This window comes from Eucalyptus grandis, chromosome 5 (genome assembly GCF_016545825.1).
Source record: "Eucalyptus grandis isolate ANBG69807.140 chromosome 5, ASM1654582v1, whole genome shotgun sequence".
NCBI lineage: Eukaryota > Viridiplantae > Streptophyta > Magnoliopsida > Myrtales > Myrtaceae > Eucalyptus > Eucalyptus grandis.
Genome location: NC_052616.1, coordinates 53,495,298 through 53,507,637, shown reverse-complemented (window position 1 = coordinate 53,507,637; position 12,340 = coordinate 53,495,298). Strand labels below are relative to the sequence as shown.

The 12,340-nt window shown below is 35.8% G+C and overlaps 1 non-coding gene across 1 annotated transcript; it reads left to right on the top strand.

Moving 5' to 3' along the window:
- Positions 1 to 5,709: 5,709 nt before the first annotated feature.
- On the top strand, positions 5,710 to 5,808 carry LOC120294180. Its single transcript, XR_005551671.1, has one exon. It is a non-coding gene; the product is annotated as a U6 spliceosomal RNA (small nuclear RNA).
- The last annotated feature ends 6,532 nt before the right edge of the window (positions 5,809 to 12,340 follow it).

Sequence of the window (12,340 nt, the reverse complement as noted above, 5' to 3'; positions counted from 1 at the left end):
CTAAACAATGTGATTTACAAAAAGCCATCAACTTAAGTTTATTTGTAAGAGAATAACAATTGTCTAGTTTCAAAGAACATGACCAATAGTCAATTCACCTACAATAACCTAGCCATGTAATATCACGTTTCAATTAAGAACAAGACCAGCAAGCTTCTTGTGTAAACAATTATTTCTATGTTTCAATTTGGAATATCACACTTACTAATTCCTTAAAGTCAAATAATCTAGCATCAAGTTTGGAATGAGATTATTTAACCAAAAATGATAGTCCAACCTAATTGAATTGTATCATCGATTTTGGAATGACACAATTTTCCCCGATAGAACATTTGAATTAGGTTAAAGTCATCTTCATCAAGTTTGGAATGAGATAACTCACCCTTTTCAAATTAGTCAGCAACTGTGAACATCGATGAAACATATAAACCATGCTTATCATTATAGCTAATAAAGAAAGATTCGATAATTCAAAACACACAATTAGAAGGTAAGTAAATGGTAGTTAAGACTTGCCTATATAGTCCTTAACTCCAGCTCGCCCACTTTTTTGCATAATCAATCTTTAGGTATACATTTGGTGAGAGTATCGGCTATATTATCCTTCGATCTCACATCAATCAAGGTGATAACCCCTTGTTCTCTCAGATAATTCAACAACGCATGTCTCAGTCTCACATGTTTTCTCTTTGAATTAAAGAGAGCATTCTTGACGACTTAGACAGCTGCTCAATTATCACAGAATATGCTTAAAGAATTAATCTTTAGCTAAGTCAAAGGAATGTCCATAATTAGATTCTTTATCCACTCTACCTCTTCACCGGCTGAGGCTAAAGCAAAAAGTTCCGATTCCATAGATGACAATATAATACAAGTCTGTTATTTGGATTTCCAAGTAATAGTAGCTCCACCCAAAGTAAATACATATCCACTAGTGAACTTACTATTTCCAATATCTGAGCACCATGAGGCATCAGAATATCCATCCACAATTGGAGGATAACCAGAATAATAGAAAGCATAATATTTAGTACCTTTAAGGTATCTCATTAGCCTATCGAGAGCATCCCAATGCTCTTTACTAGGATTACTAGTAAAACGACTCAGGATGCCAACTGTAAAGGCTATGTCGGGTCTAGTGCAACTCATAGCATACATGAGACTACCAAGTAGTTTCGAGTACTTTAACTGATCCACGCTGGTCCCTTCACTAGGATTCAATCTGTTATTATAATCACATTATGTCTCACTCGTTTTACACTTATTGTATCCCCAAGTAGAAAGTAGTTGTTCAATATAATGAGTTTGGCTAAGGGAGATTACTCGCCGTTTAAAGCTTACTTTCATACCAAGAATGATATTAACAATACCAAGATCTTTCATGTCAAATTCTTTAGCTAAAGTAGCTTTCACGTTACTCAATACAGAATTATCGGAACCAAGAATTAATATGTCATCAACATACAAGCAAATGATGACTATCTTATTTGACATAGAACGATGGTAAAGGCATTCATCTAAATAACTAGACTGAAAACCATAACTCTTTACCACTTTGTCAACTTTAAGATGCCACATCTTAGGTGCTTGTTTAAGACCATACAAAAGTTTATTCAATTTACAAATTTTGTCCTCAAGACCTTTCATAACATATCATTCTGGTTGTTCCATGTAAATGTCCTCATTTAAATCCCCATTTAAGAAAGCTGTTTTTTTACATCCATTTGATGCACTACAAAGTGTTCAATAGATGCCAAAGCAAGAAGAATTCTTATAGTTGACAGATGACACATAAGTGAATATAAGTCAAAATAGTCTATTCCACTCTATTGTTTATAGCATTTAGCTACTAAACGTGCTTTGTATCTAGCTATTGATCCATCACTATTCAGTTTCTTCTTCAACACCCATTTACAGCTTATAGCATTAGTCCATTTTGGCAAATTTACTAGCTGCCAAGTGTGATTCTACAGCAGGAAGCTCATTTCATCATCTATGGCTTCAACACACAGTAGAGATTCCCTAGATCTCATTACTTCGTGATAAGAGAATGGATCATCCTCAAGATAGTAAGCAACAAAGTCCTTACCAAAACTTTTGGGAATTCTCTCTCTTGTAGATACTCTAACTGGAATCAGTTCAATAGCCAATTGTGTGGAATTAGTGTCAGAAGGGCTTGCTTTAGATTCTACAAGAGATTTTGAAATTATATTTGTAGATCTAGAAACATTCAAGCCTTGATCTCTAAGAAACTTGTTTTCGAAGAACACTGCATCTCTATATTCTATCACTGTGTTAGTAGATAGATCTAAAATCTTATTCACACAGTGCTATCTTCTGCACTACCTAGATATACACAAGTAATGGTTCTAGATCCCACCTTAGGTTTTTTAGGATCTGGTATACTTACATAAGCAATACAACCCCAAGTCTTAAGAGTATCATATCTACAAGGGTGCTTATGTCATATCTCATAAGGTGTCATGGACAACTTAGAGTGTGGCAATATGTTCAAGATGTGATTAACAGTTAGAACTGCTTCTCTCTAGTAGGAGGAAGGCATACCAGCTGTAAGTAACATAGAGTTTAACATTTCTGTTAACGTTTTATTCTTACGCTGTACAACACCATTTGATTAGGGTAAATAAGGAGCAGTGATTTCAAATATTATACCTTCTGAAACACAAAATTCCTTGAACTTGACATAGTATATTATCCTCCTTTATCACTCCTAAACCTCTTAATTTTCAAGTTAAGTTGATTTTCTACTACAGACTTGAAAATCTTAAACTTTTCAAAAGCCTCATCTTTCGATTTTAACAAATAGACATGACAATATCTAGAAAAATCATCTATGAATGTTATTAGATACTTCCGACCGCCTTTAGTAATGTAATTTCTAAAGTCACAAATATCATAATGTATTAACTCAAGAAGTTGTGTGCTTTTAGAAACCAACTTAAAGGGTTTTCTAGTGATTTTAGCCTGTGCACACACTTCACACTTATCAAATCGAATAGAAGTATTTAATGGAATGTTGTGAGTTTTAGCTAAATGTTGCATTTTCCTGTAATTCACATGTCTAAGTCTATTGTGTAGCAACTTTGGATCAATTAAAGTAGAATTCACATGGTTTATGCTATCGGCATTTAAACTCAACCTATACATACCATTAACCATGAATGTATAACCAAAATAATATGAGTTAACAGATAAAGTTATCTACCATTCATAGTTGAAAAAGATATATCGACTTTATCAAGTAAACTCATAGATATCAAATTCTTCTTAAGTAAAGGTACTACTCTAACATGCTTCAAAGTTAGTTATCTGAAGAAAGTACCAAATTTACAATTCCAGTATGAGTCACCTTTGCCTCACCACCATTGCAATTTCCATAGTATCTTTCACTTCTGTGACATCAGTGAGTAAGTTTTTCTCATTTATAGCATGACAAATAGCGCCACTATCCAACCACCACTTTGAAGAAACGTTGGCCTTTCCATTCTTCATCATTCCAATGAAGGCTCGAGGCTTAGATCCTCTAATTAGCATATTGGCCTCATTATGTGGCGTGTCATTATTTGGCTTCCTCGGCAACTTACACTTTGCTACCCATCGACCCCACTTTCCATAGTTATGGCATTTGCCCTTCTTCTTCTTTTTGAAGATAGTCTTTTTGGCCTCTAACTATAAAGGGGATTCACCTTTTGGTGACTTGGACTTTTTCTAAGGTTTATTGGAGTGTGAAATTACGTTGACAACTGACTTTTGTTGTCCCATTTATCCCAAACTCTTCCTAGTAATATTTTGATCCTCAATGTGAATATACATCTTTAATTCATCCAGCCCCATATGTACCTTCAGTCTGTGCATTTTAGTCTTAAAAGAACTCTATTCAGTTGGTAGTTTGCTCAACACAAGACCGACAAAGAGATTATTGGACATATTAGAATTATCATCTTTCAGCTTGTTCCTCATGTTCTCAAATTCAACTAACTCAGAGGTGATGCTTGAATTCGTAGTGAATTTAAAGTCAAACAATTTCTCCACAAGGAGAGTTTTAGAGAGCCCCTCTTGTTTTTGGAATTGAGCATTCAAGTGATCCCATATATCTTTCGCTGTCTTATACTCACTATAAGTCATAGTCATATTAGGATTTAGAGAGTTCAACAAGTAATCTCTACAAAAAATTCTCATCTTTGTTCCATTGATATCCATCAACATTTTCAGTAGTAGATGCAAAATCACTTAATATGGTATAGAAAATGTCACGTTCTTTTATGCCAAATTGAACATGTAATTTCCAACCATGAAATTCAGTAACATCAAATGATTGCAGCTTTATAATATGATAGGAACTACGCTTTGCCATTTTATCAAAGCAAAGTGTTAGAAAGAGTGCACCTTGGAGTCCTCGAAGCCACAACCTTGATCAAACTGCTATGTAGTGATGGAATTTGCCAAAACAAACCCCAAAAATGGATTTGGAGCGCCCAAAAACCTCGCTGGAAATTTCTGTCCCCAAAATTCGCTAGAAATTTCGTCCTTGAAATTCACTAGAAATTCATATGGAAACTTTTGGGTGCCATAACTTCTCCATTCGACCTTCAATTGATGTGAGTGACCACTCAAAACGTTCATATCGATGAGTAGATCAAAGCCCAAGTGGTTTCACCCTCAAAATTTGGCTATAATTTTTGGGTTTTTGAATCAAAGATTTCGATCACCCGAATCTTTAAACTCAGATCTTGGCCAATACCACCGTCGAAATCGAAAGTAAATTATAGCTGCGAGTTCGTCTTGATGAAATCTTCAAGAAGACTTTTTACTCACTCAAATCTAACACACGAACATAATACTTCAAGATTGTTGGAAATTATAGGTTTGAGAGAGAAGAAACAATTGCTTGAAGTACTACACTAAGAGACGTCAAGTTTGAAACACTCAACAGTGTTACCTCCGGCGTAGGGAAACTCTAGAGTTTTTATATGCATGTTATTGGGCTTCGGCCCATATGGACCCAAATAACCATGCTTTCACCTATTGGGCTTGTATATGAACATATTATTTTGGACTATATTAATAATATATCCAACAAAATATTGGTGGCCTAACTATAACCCCAACTCCTGTCGCTTTAATATTTTAGAAAGGACTTCAATGTTTTCTACTTTAGGGATGATCTCAGACCGGTTTGTCTTGACTTGTAATAATCTATTCTGACCTCCCCCGAGGAAAAAAAGAAGAAGAAGATCTAAACTATCAAATTTCATATGTTTTATAACTTTTTTTTGGTAAGGCAATTTTTTTTTTCTTTTTTTTTGGTAAGGTAAGTTTTATAACTTTAATATATGTCAAATTTAAAATTATAAATGCTCACGTTAGAGGCCTCATTTGGTTCAGCTTTGAAGAAATGACTTTGAGGAAATGTTGATGCATTTGGGCTAAAGGGGTTTTCCAAAATACAAATAGTATTTGGTAAATTGTATTCTGAAAACAAATTAGGAAGCAACTTTGACCCAAATGCTGCATGGTAAAAACTACACTTTGTAAAATATACAACTATTTGCTGATGGAATTTAGCTACTACCGGCCAGCCTCTAGTGATCACTCACATGTAGTTAAGGCATTCCGTGACAAATTAACGTTTTTGATGACAAATTTGGAATTATGAAATTGACCGATGGAAAAGTTGAAAGGAAAAGTCTCTTCGGAGATCCGATAAAATTGGAACGATATAGAGAAGATTAGCATGGCTCCTGCACAAGAATGACACGCACAAATCAAGAAATGGTCCAAATTTTTTACTTACCAAAAAGAAAAGTTGAAAGGAAAAAAAAAAGTCTGTTTGCATTTGTAAAATGCTTCTTTTCAAAGTACCTTCGGACTTGCCTTGGGCTAAAAGCCTTTGGAGGCATTTGGAAATGCAATTGCGGTTCCTCAAGTTGAGAAAAAAGATTAACCAAACGTCATTTGCATCTGCCCAATGGACTTTAGAGTCTCAAAACCCATTTGAAATGTTGAACTAAATGGGGCCAAAGAAAATCCATGTCAAGTAAGTTTCCTAATTTTAGTAGGTTTTCTAATTTGAGTATATTTTCTTAAGGAGTTTTCTATGTTGAATTAAAAAAATCATTGCATATAGGAGATAGAATTCTACTTAATGCACACAAACTAGAGCAAACAAGAAGAATGTTAGAATTTTATGTTTGTGAGTTTTCTATGTGAGTTACTTGTGAGAAATTGTGAGATAACACATTTGATCCTTTTTTTTTTTTTTTTTTTTGTAATTAGGGGCTAGGAACAAATAAATGATGGAGCAATTGTAAACTATGTACTCTATGGAGTTATAGTGGATTTCTTGATAGCAAGCTCTCCCCATGAGGTAAGTACCCAAAGTCAAACCCAATTACATAATTTTCTAATGTCCTTGTCATTTCTTATTGATTTCTCTACTTATAATTTACTTGGTCGAATGCATAGCTTAGCTTTCTAAAAACACCCAATGAGTAGCTAGTTGAGTGGGTAGGTCACATAGTCATCAAGTAATAGAGCCTTATCCAATGCACATACCTAAATGGCGGGGATTTATCCAGCATCAATAAAATTAGCTCAGTCAAAAGTTTGAATGCACCATTATGTAAAAGAAGGCATTGTTAATTGCTTAAATCATTTCTTATGGAGCAGTACATATAAGTGGACATAATAGAGTATTTATTAGGAATTTTTCCAGTGATGGTGTAATGTCAATGTGTGCGCTACTAAATCAATATAAGTGATCCGGTAAGGGCATATCACTAGTTTCTTAAAAGAAAGCTAGAGCCGGGTTTTGAATAGAGCATGTGAAATTTTTATCTTCCTGCGAATGTTTTTCAAAATTGGCTTAATTGTCTTCGCATGTCTTTAGAGAATTTTAAGGTTTATTTATTTTTTACGTAATTACATTGTGATAGTATTTTTATCTTGCATTTATCTATTATATATATTTAAAATTGGAACTAATAGAGTCTTCATTCATATGCTCATCCCATGGCACTTCACTTTGTTTTAGTGATTGCCACATGGCATGACACATAAAATAGTTGTCACATGACCCACATCTATACTATACATGTGGTACTTCAACATGCTTCTATAATTGTCACATGGGCACATAGCATAGTTTTGTCATGTGGGCCACATTCACATGTTCGCCACGTGACACTTTACTTTGATTTTTGATTGCTATATGCATGACACACGGCATAATTTTATTCCAAACTAATTTTCGTCTACTAATCGAGAAAAATTTGGATCAGGAGTACCGGTTTGAGATTTCTTGATAGAAGAAAATTATTTTAGAGTTACCATGTCATAGTGGTCCAATTTAGGATTTTTGTGAAAAAAAAAACGAAATTAAGTTGGAGTAAATCTGCAAGCTGATTCGGGATTTTCAATGATATTAATTCTAATTCTATTAATATTTCCCTAACACAATTTTAATTGTGAAATTTATATATCATGTACATATTCAATTCTTTCAAATAATATCTAAAATGTAAATTGATAAGGATTTGCTAAAGCGACAATGAAAACTAAATTGCTGGGTAAAGCTTGGTCATGTATGTGCCACGTGATACCACTTCATGCAAGCTTTTCCACGCGAGAGAGAGACAGAGAGACAGAGAAAGATTTGTAATTAAAGCTAAAGTTTGAGTCATTCCTCAATGCAACATAAAATTTACAATATGAAAACTCAATTAATAGGTGAAGAAATTTACTCAGAAGCCTGACTAGTAGGTTCCGAGATGCCTGATCTATGGAAGCTCCTCGCCTCCATCCCCATGAAAAGTGTTGTGGCCTGAGCGTATAATTATGACATACATACCAGGTCAATTTAGATTATATAACAAACAAGGAAATGTATTTATGACACATCCTTTCCCTGTGAGGCCCAATCTCCCCCACATGTTGCGTAGCCAATTTTATAACCCTCAATCAAGATAAGCCCCAACAAATAATTTATGATATTATTAATGATCAATATTATAAAACCTGACAATGTGAATGACATCCGATATTAATTTACCATCATTTCACAAGTTTGACTCCCCCGTGTATGTATAACAACTTACATAGGCCTATTTGTAGACTCCGCAGCAGATCACTTGTTCTTTAAATAAACAAATTGCTCCATACGATATTTAATTATATATACATATTTATAATTACTGGTAAAGTTTATAAGTGATTAGTAACTTCTCAATACGTTATACAATTCACACAAAATAAGTTTACAGTAACTTAGAATGAAGAGTTAATTAATAGGCTAAACAATTTACTCAAAAACCTTAATAGTAAGTTCCGAGTTGCCTATTTTGCCGAAGCTCCTTGCTTCCTTCTACATGAAGAGTTATGGCCTAAGCATATGTAATTACGAAAAATTCACCCGGTCAATATAGATTATATAATAGTCAAGGTTATGAAATTATCCCTGAGAAACCCAATCTCCCATGTGTTGTGTAGCCAATTTTATAAAACCTCAATCAAGCTAAGCCCCTACAAATACATTATGATACTATTAATCATCAATATATAAAACCATGGATGACATGAATGACATTCGACATCGATTTACCGTCATTTCACGAATTTGACTCCCCCATCTATTTACAACAGCTAGCATAGGCTGTTTGTGGACTCCACAACACATCACCTTTACATTAAATAAACAAATTGCTCAATATTCACAATGAAATATTTAAAATGTTATAATTTCTTGAAAGATCAATACTGAATATGCTTTGATAGCAACCTATTCTCGAATGGGAATTCCACGGTTTAATTGTAAGGAAGCAAATCATCATACAAACGCTCCTTTTTTTCCCTTTTCAAAATGTTTATCAAAGTTGGTTTTGTTGTTTTTGCAGGGCTTCCAAAAATTGAAGTACATTAAATTTAGTCACTTTGAGTCGCTAGTTCACATGCCTGACCTCTCGTGTACTCCAAATCTTGAGGAATTGCATTTTAATAATTGCAAAAACTTTGTAGAAGCCCATGAGTCTCTTGCACATCATGACAAGTTATGAGTGTTGGATATCCAAGAGTGCTCTAGACTTAGTGCTTTTCCAAATGAGCTTAGGTAAAAAAATCTTCAAACTCTCACACTTAAAAATTGCACAAAGTTTGAAAGATTCCCTAATATTCCATATAAACTCGAAGCCTTAGAACGGCTTCACTTACAAGGGACTGCTATAAAAGAACTTCCTGCATCAATAGAAAATCTTGTCTCTTTATAGGAAATGCATTTGAATACATGCAAGAACCTGGTTAGTCTTCCATCTAGCATTTATAAGTTACAAAACCTTGAAATATTGCGCGTTAAGTGTTGCGCTAATTTAATCGGGTTTCCAAAGTAAGGGGATTTAGCTGATCCATGCATGAAGATTGGACTTTCAAATTTACAAGAGTTAGACCTTGAAGGATGTAATCTATTTGAAATAGAGTTCTTGAGAATCTTTCTTGTTTTCCCCTCTTAGCTAAATTATTTCTGATACGAACAATATTACTATCCTTCCTCCATCCATCAATAAGCGTGATCATTTGTTTATATTGAGAGTTGAAAACTACCATCAATTATAAGAGATTCCAGAGCTTCCCCCATTTTTGGGTTAGCTTTGGGCGGATAACTGTGAATCTCTGCAAAAAAAAGTGAAGATTTAACCTCCATTTATTATCTTGTCCGTAGAGGTTTGGCTAATACGGTTGACTCATTTGGCAGGGATACGGTCAATAGTGTGCTTGTATATTGCAATAGCAAAAAATGCAAGATTGAAAGCTTAGAAAAGCAAACAAATATGAAGGGATTCTGCACGTATATGCATATAAAATTTGTGGCTTCAGTACTTTTGTGGGAATGATTTCTATTGCATGAGAGTTGTCTATTAATGCAAGCAAGGGTCAATGGATTTTTTCATTTGGATACTAATACTAACTTGGATACTTTCTACTGGTCTATCTTTGTAATAGTATGGGCCAAATTTCAAAATAATGCTCCCTCAAGGAGAGATGCCACAGCGGGTCCTTTCCATTGAAGAGGATTCCATATCTTTCATGGTTTTAGAGGACTTAAATGACAAGATTCTTGGATTGACAATTTGTGTCGTTCTTGATAATGTTGAACCCTCGTTTGAGGTTTTAGCACATGCTATTGATGGTGACAGGCAAAATGATATAGAGGAATTGTTCTTCTATCCATTGCATTCAAAACATATCTGGCTCAACTATATCACACCACTTAAGTTGTGGGAAGTAGTCGATTTTGGTCAAATTGATGGGAACAATGTAAAGTTTAGCCCTACAAAATCGACAAAAGTGAAAAGTTGGGGATTCTGAATAATATACAAGCAACTGGGGAATGATTTGAAAGTCGATCTTCAGATAATCAACTGGTAGATCTAGCTTTACTCTACAAGATCGGTCATGAATCAACAAATTCAATGGCTAGGAGTTCACTTATGCACGAAGATAATTTGAGTGAAGTAGATCTACAGGACTTGCAAGATTTTCGAGTGAGTGGTGAGGAACAAAGTCAAACAGTACCAAAGGGTAAGGGTGTCAGGAACTGAATTGAAAATCGAACCGAACCAAAAAATTCAGTTTTTCGGTTCGGTTCAGTTTTCGGTTTAGTTCTCATTAAAAACCAAAATATTTTTTATCGATTTGGTTTTTATTAGTTAACCCAACCGAACCAAACCACAAACCGATAAACAAACCAATATTGTTTGCTTGATTTCTCATCATTTACTCCCCTACTTTTGTCTTTCCCAGTTTTGCAGATTGTGGATTGTTCATAGTGAGTGAATCGCAACTATTTTCTCCCATTTCTTTCCCCCGCTCTGGCTCGTCGCCGTTCCTTTCGGCGTGCTTCGGTCGAGCATGAGAGAGCCTTGATCATCAGCTGGAGAGGCTCTCCCTCTCCGTTTCGTCGTCTTGCTCCTCCGTCGCTCCACTTCATAAATTCTCTCTCTCTCTCTCTCTCTCTCTCTCTCTCTCTCTCTCTCTCTCTCTCTCTCTCTCTCTCTCTCATCTTCTTCCCTCCGTTGTAATCTCTCTCTCTCTCTATCTCTCTCTCGGTCACTCTTTGGCCGATTCACTAGTTTTTTTTAGGGGGGAGGGCTTTTTGGGGTGCTATTCAGTCGTCAATTGGAGTGAGTAGAGAAAGGCTGGGGTTTTGTCCATTTCCTTCTCAATTCCGGGGATGATGATTGGATAATGAACGATGCTAGTATGCCATAGTGGCATGCGCAAGGGCCAAGCTACATAGGGAGTCAACCGATAGGGACCAATTGACGCCGCCAGGGGCGCGATCGTGACCAGGACGCGGAGGTGGCGTGCGGTGGCAACGGCGACGACCGGAGCTATGCCAATGGATAACAAGCGAGGTGGGAGGAGAAGGCCGTCGAGGGGAACGTGGTCGTGGAGGCGGTGGAGGCAAAGGAGGGGAAAGCGGAGGATCGGAGGGAGGGGAAGGTCGCAGGGTGATTTTGAACAGGTAAAAAAAAAAGCTAAAAATCGAAAACTGAAAAACCGAACTGAACCGAACCGAACCGAACCGAACCGAAATTTCAGTTCAATTCATATTCAGTTTAGATCTCATTCAGTTCGGTTCGGAAGATTTTTCTAACGGTTTGGTTCCGTTGGGTTTTTTTTAAAAAAAAAACTTAACCGAACTAAACCGTTGACACCCCTGCCAAAGGGAAATCATGAGCTTTTCTCCCTCGAGGCATGCGAACCAAAACCATGGAGACTTCTAATTTGATGGACAGAGATGTGCATGTGATATCCTGAATTTTTTACCTGTCCTGATAAAATAAAATGGGCATCTCATCGACACGCCCATGGTCCTTTTTCTCTAAGTTGATCACTCATGAGTTAATCAATCTATTGGGTGAAGCCATTAAGGGATATAATCGCGGTAAAATCCCTAAAAGCTATGCTGCAAGTTGGATTGGACTAAAATCGTGTTTGGTTGATTTTAACCATGAACTTGAATTCGGTTTCGGAAATCGGACGTTCGAGCATTTCACGATTCATTTATAAGATGCCGTCTTGTCTTTCGAAGAGATTCCGTCGAGTTCGGGATTTTTACGAAAAACTTATTCGAATGATTCAAAAAAACAATAGAAATTCGGATGGGCCAAATTGAATGGATTTTTGGCCTCCTTACCGAGTCATTTGGTGATGAGGATTTGTAGAAATTGTGTGGGTTTTTTCTACAACAAAATTGGACATCAAATTGAGAGATTTGAGAAGAAATTGAGGTCCAAAATTAAAGAAATTCCAAACTAGGCTGGGG